Genomic DNA, 6548 nt, shown 5'->3' on the forward strand with positions numbered 1-6548 from the left:
CAGCAACTCTACGATCGTCTCCATGGGAGAATAGCAGCCCGCATTGCTGCGAAAGGTGGATATACACTGTACTAGTGCCGACATTGTGCATGCTCTGTTGCCTGTGTCTATGTGCCTGTGGTTCTGTCAGTGTGATCATGTGATGTATCTGACCCCAGGAATGTGTCAATAAAGTTTCCCCTTCCTGGGACAATGAATTCACGGTGTTCTTATTTCAATTTCCAGGAGTGTATATAGCACGGCGCACAGGACGGTAACAGGGGCCGGCAGCCGGAACTCTGTTTACGCGTCGTGCGGGAGCGGCCGTAACGGCCGGATTGTACGGCTCGCACGTCGTCCACCCCGGACGCAATGGACGCAGCCGAGCCGCCATGAACCGTCGCGACGTCGCACTACCCTTCCAACTGTTGACCTGCGGCGTGAGAGACTTCATACGATTGAGCAATGGACAGGACTTCCTCGAGGGAAGGATCTTCTAACTGCAGGGCCTGTTGCCGGACCTCCCTATCAGGGGCCGAATGAACAATGACGTCGCGCACCGTAACGTGGGCATACGACTCTCGCGACTGCCCCGTGACAAAATGACACTTGCGACTAAGACCGTGCAGGGCAGCGGCCCACGCCCGGTAAGACTGATGGGGCTGTTTCTTGCACTGATAGAACTCGACCCTAGCCGCCACAACATACGTGCGGCGGCGATATTATGAAGACAGTATTGAACACAATGCGTCAAAAGACAAGGACGAGGAATCTTGCAACGGCGCTAGCTGCCGCAGAACTGGATACAGCGAGGGAGATATCCAAGACAAGAAAAGAGCACGACAGACCTCCGCATCGGCAACATGAGACGCCCGGAGATGCTGCCGAAGGCGATGTTCATACGCCAATATATGACGGTAGTATCTGGTCCCGAAAGAACAGTTACCGTGTAGGACCGTGCAGCTTTGCTAGAAATGAAATGATAATTAAATGGACACCCTAGCTGCAAACAGGCGTTGATGTACTTCATTGGGGACATGCTGAAAATGTGTGCCCCGACCGGGACTCGAACCCGGGATCCCCTGCATACATGGCAGACGCTCTTTCCATCTGAGCCACCGCGGGCACAGAGGATAGTGCGTCTGCAGGGACTTATCCCTTGCACGCTCCCCGTGAGATCCACATTCCTAACATGTCCGCACCACTACCTTCGTAGTGCGCGTAATAGATGTTTGCCCAACATACTCCTTACTCGTGGCAGATTAATCTACCAAGTCCCGTACGAGTTCGGGCACAGCGTGTGCGTTCGCACATATATGGTTAAAATATGGCTTCCCGGCCATTGACCTTCTTGTGCGAACGCACACGCTATGCCCGAACTCGTACGGGACTTGGTAGATTAATCTGCCACGAGTAAGGAGTATGATGGGCGAACATCTATTAGGCGCACTACGAATGTAGTGGTGTGGACATGTTAGGAATGTGGATCTCACGGGGAGCGTGCAAGTGATAAGTCCCTGCAGACGCACTATCCTCTGTGCCCGCGGTGGCTCAGATGGATAGAGCGTCTGCTATGTAAGCAGGAGATCCCGGGTTTCAGTCCCGGTCGGGGCACACATTTTCTACATGTCCCCAATGAAGTACATCAACGCCTGTTTGCAGCTAGGGTGTCCATTTAATTATCATTTCGTTCATACGCGTCCCAATCCTCCGACGTCTTGTCATACGGGGTAAAGGGAGGTGGGAACGGCGCTGGAGCAGACGGCGTGGAGATCAACGCCGGAAGCACTTGTTTCATGGTGGCCATGAGCTCCGACTGCTGCTCCACCAAAACCCGCACTAAATCTTCCATGCCGCGGATAAGATGCGAAACCGGAACCACGACGCAACACGCGAAAGAACGACCCAACTCGTCGCCAATTGTGTAGTAACACGGTTCGCGTTTTCCGTCGCACTTCACAGTAGACCGGGAACTGTCTCATAGGCATGCCCGATGTCAACTGACTGGGCACGGCCCGTGCTACCTGAGTTGTTGTTGTTGTTCCGCTGGCAGAGGTCGCGGCCGAATTCTCGCCTGCCCTCTGGTGGACGGGACTCTACTTGCGGCAACTACGCGCCGTGCCGATGTTCGCCTTCCGCGATCTTTCTGGTGGCTACTGCACCGTTCACTTCGTGATCCGTCCAAGAGCCCGTATCTTGCATTTCTCGTCGGCGTAATGTGTGGATTGAAATCGCTGGCTCACTTCCTTCCTTTAGCTTTCCCGCTTGGTGATACATATACACTTTTCTTGCGTTAGACAGATTTTGACATGAGGAAGACATTGTGGAAACAAGATATTTTGTCTGACCATGTAAGCACATACGATATCATCGACATGTTAATCGCGTTCAATCTCTCTCTGGAAGGAAGATTTCAACTTACGATAAAGAACGACTTTGAAATGAAAAAAGTGTGAAAGTGGTATCGGGAACTTTTTCCTTGTCCCGATACGCTGTAATATTCAATGACACGGGTTTGTCTTCCAATAGAAAACGAATTATTGATATGAACTTATGGATAAATGATCGAAAAGTATTTTCAAGCTATCGACATGAGTCCTAGGAGTTTAATAAATAAACTATGGATATAAGTTAACACGGTGGTTTTAATACGTCACATAAAAAGGTGGCTGTTTCTTAGTATTTTCACACCTCACCTTATATTTTACTTTTTTTAATCGCGATCTTTACTTTGCTATAATCCACGAGAACTTGCTCTAACCAGTTTCATTCCGACACTTTGCTCAGTGACGGTGTCAGTCTTTGGCGAGTCGGTTTTCTCTTAATCCAGTAGCTGTGGCCTGAATGTCAGAGGAGAGCTACCCACGACTACCACTACTACAACAACTACTACTATTACTTCTAAACTAGTCTGGTTCCTGCCGTAAGCTGGAGAATCACATTCGAAGCTGTAAGGTGTTGAGAACGAATTTGTTTTCGTCAGACACAAACCCACGTGTTCAAGCAGACGTTAACATGTACAAGGTATCAGGTAAGATCGATCCCATTTATATTAAGCGACGAAGTGTGGTTTTACTTGTGGGGTTAGCTGACGGTGGTGGTTGGTATCGTTTCTCATGTACGTACTCAATCACGTGTTTCCGCGCAGTGGAGTAATTGCATATAGGTTTCTGATTCGAAACTGGCTGGATGCTGCTTACGGCATTACGTGTTAACTTTATTCGGTTCTTCCTAGGATAAATTCAAGATGTTATCTCTCCTTAAAGGTAAAGCATTACACGGATGAGCCAAAACATTATGACCACCCGCTTAATAGCGTGTTAATCAGTCTTTGGAACTAAATACATCACTGATTATCCATGTCAGGGTTCCGACAGTTTGTTCGTAGGCTTGCGGAGGTATGTGCTATTAGATGCCTGCGGAGAGATCGTGCCATTCGCGTAAATAACGGGCCGCTGATTTGCGTACGCAGTGATGGCTCCCGATAGCGACCAAGATGGGTAGCATAGGATTTACATCAGGTGAATTTGGTAACAGACACATCAACGTACGTTTACTATGGCGCTCCTAAAACCAGTGTAGCACGGTTCTGGCTCCAACACACCAACAATTATACGAGGTGCATTCAAGTTCTAAGGGCTCCGATTTTTTTTCTCCGGACTGGAAAGAGATAGAAACATGCGCATTGTTTTAAAATGAGGCCGCGTTCATTGTCAATGCGTCCCAGAGATGGCAGCACCGTATGGCAGATGGAATTTTACCGCCAGCGGCGAGAATGAGAACAGTTTTAAATACTTAAAATGGTGACGTTTTCCTTACTTGAACAGCGTGCAATCATTCGTCTTCTGAATTTGCGTGGTGTGAAACCAATTGAAATTCATCGATAGTTGAAGGATACATGTGGTGATGGAGTTATGGATGTGTCGAAAGTGCGTTCGTGGGTGCGACAGTTTAATGAAGGCAGAGCATCATGTGACAACAAACCGAAACAACCTCGGGCTCGCATAAGCCGGTCTGACGACATGATCGAGAAAGTGGAGAGAATTGTTTAGGGGGATCGCCGAATGACTGTTGACCAGATCGCCTCCAGAGTTGGCATTTCTGTGAGTTCTGTGCACACAATCCTGCATGACGACCTGAAAATGCTAAAAGTGTCGTCCAGGTGCCACGAATGCTGACGGACGACCACATGGCTGCCCGTGTGGCATGTTGCCAAGCTATGTCGACGGACAACGACAGCAAGAATGGGACTCTTTTTCGTCGGTTGTGACAATGGATGAGACGTGGATGCCATTTTTCAATCCAGAAACAAAGCGCCAGTCAGCTCAATGGAAGCACACAGATTCACCGCCACCAAAAAAGTTTCGGGTAACCGCCAGTGCTGAAAAAATGATGGTGCCCATGTTCTGGGACAGCGAGGGCGTAATCCTTACCCATTGCGTTCCAAAGGGCACTACGGTAACAGGTGCATCCTACGAAAATGTTTTGAAGGACAAATTCCTACCTGCACTGCAACAAAAACGTCCGGGAAGGGCTGCGCGTGTGCTGTTTCACCAAGACAACGCACCCGCACATCGAGCTAACGTTACGCAACAGTTTCTTCGTGATAACAACTTTGAAGTGATTCCTCATGCTCCCTACTAACCTGACCTGGCTCCTAGTGACTTTTGGCTTTTTCCAACAATGAAAGACACTCTCCGTGGCCGCACATTCACCAGCCGTGCTGCTATTGCCTCAGCGATTTTCCAGTGGTCAAAACAGACACCTAAAGAAGCCTTCGCCGCTGCCATGGAATCATGGCGTCAGCGTTGTGAAAAATGTGTACGTCTGCAGGGCGATTACGTCGAGAAGTAACGCCCGTTTCATCGATTTCGGGTGAGTAGTTAATTAGAAAAGAAATCTGAGGCCTTAGATCTTGAATGCACCTCGTACTGCTGAAAGATGACATCGCTGTCGCTAAAGACATCAAGCAGACAGGATTCGGGTGGTTTGCAGCTGTCAGCGTTTCTTCGATTACTACCACAGGTCTCATTCCAGTGCAGGGGAATGCCTCCCACAGCATAATACTGCTCCCTTGAGCCTGTGTCCATGGAGCGCTGCGCAATTCGAAGGGCCGTCCGCATCTATGACGGCGTTTGTGGAGACGACCATCCACTTAGTGTAGCAAAAATGTGATTCTCCCGAAAAGCCGACACGTTTCCATTGATCGACGGTCGAATCTTGATGGTCTCGTGCCAACTGCATTCGTAGTCGGCTAGGTCGTTGCGTCAACATGTGGGCAAGCAGAGGTGGTCTGCTGCGGAGCTCCATGTTCAACAATGTACTATAAACTGCGTGCTCCGAAACACTTGATCGTGCACCAGCATTGTGCTCTTACGACATAAATACTACAGATCACCATCCGTCATACTGTATAGATCAGACAAGCATCCGCACACAACGTTCTGCGAAGACTCGTGGGCGTCCAAACAATTACGATCTAGTGGTAGTTTCACTGTCCATCTACATCTTCCCGTAGACGCTCACGATAGAAACACGCGGACATTCGACCAGCTTCGCCACTTTCGAGATACTCGTTCACAGGATCTGCATAATAATAATCTGTCCTTTGTCAAAGTAGCTTATCGCAATGGATTTCCCCATTTGCTGGCCATACCTTCGGAGATGATCACCCATCCGTCCCTGCTCCAATTACATACTTTTATTACCGCGTCACTTGCCCGTAACGCCCACAGGCGGTAGCTAAATTCGCTGTCGGCAATGGTCAAAATTGTTTTGCTTATCAATGTTATTTCTCGAAGACCTGTGTTTACATATTTCGTGATTGATGTCTGCTTCTGAACAAAATACTTGCAATGGTTGACTAAAATTTCTTCATGCGATTATGAAGTTGGTTTTTGAATGCGTTTGTCAATAAACTGCTGGTTAAACTCAGTTTTCACAATATTATTTTACCGAAAATTCCACAATTTTTTTCTATACAATCAATTTGTGTACAACATGGTGTGTGACTGCCGTCTTATTGTCTTCTATCGTATAAAGTAAATGCTAAATTTGTAATCACAGTGATGATTGCTACTAGTTACTGAGACATAGCTGAGCTTGTTTCTTGGTTAGGTTACAATGAATCCTTACCATCTTCTGGCGGTACACTGAAGAAATTCTGTATCGTTGATCTTCATGATTCTTGAGGATTAATACTCGCCTCTCGATGATACAGCGCAAAGAACACTAAACATGTAACACTCTATTTTTGTGAATACGTGTTTCTACCTGTAACTGCTAAATATGGAGGGAATCTTTCGTAAAAATTGACTTGAAACACCAAATAAGAATACACGAGTCTAGCTCTACTGTGACACTTAATAATTGATGTATTCATCAAGAATGTCAGTCATCTCATCAATAAATCAGTCATAAGACTTTTTAATAAATTGTTCGTGAATTTGAAGTGCGTGCTTTATTTAGCGAAGTTAGTCAAAAGGTACTTCGAAAGAATTCTTAACTGTTTATGTTCGTGACTCCTGCTGTTACATCAGAATTCTTCTCTAAATTAAGATCTCGGGTTA

The 6548-nt window shown here is 47.2% G+C and overlaps 1 non-coding gene across 1 annotated transcript; it reads right to left on the reverse strand.

Annotated features, from left to right (window-relative positions):
- Positions 1-1030: 1030 nt before the first annotated feature.
- Positions 1031-1105, reverse strand: Trnat-ugu (transfer RNA threonine (anticodon UGU)). The gene has a single exon. It is a non-coding gene; the product is annotated as a tRNA-Thr (tRNA).
- Positions 1106-6548: the final 5443 nt, after the last annotated feature.

The sequence above is a fragment of the Schistocerca cancellata genome, unplaced genomic scaffold, assembly GCF_023864275.1.
Source record: "Schistocerca cancellata isolate TAMUIC-IGC-003103 unplaced genomic scaffold, iqSchCanc2.1 HiC_scaffold_718, whole genome shotgun sequence".
Taxonomy (NCBI): domain Eukaryota; kingdom Metazoa; phylum Arthropoda; class Insecta; order Orthoptera; family Acrididae; genus Schistocerca; species Schistocerca cancellata.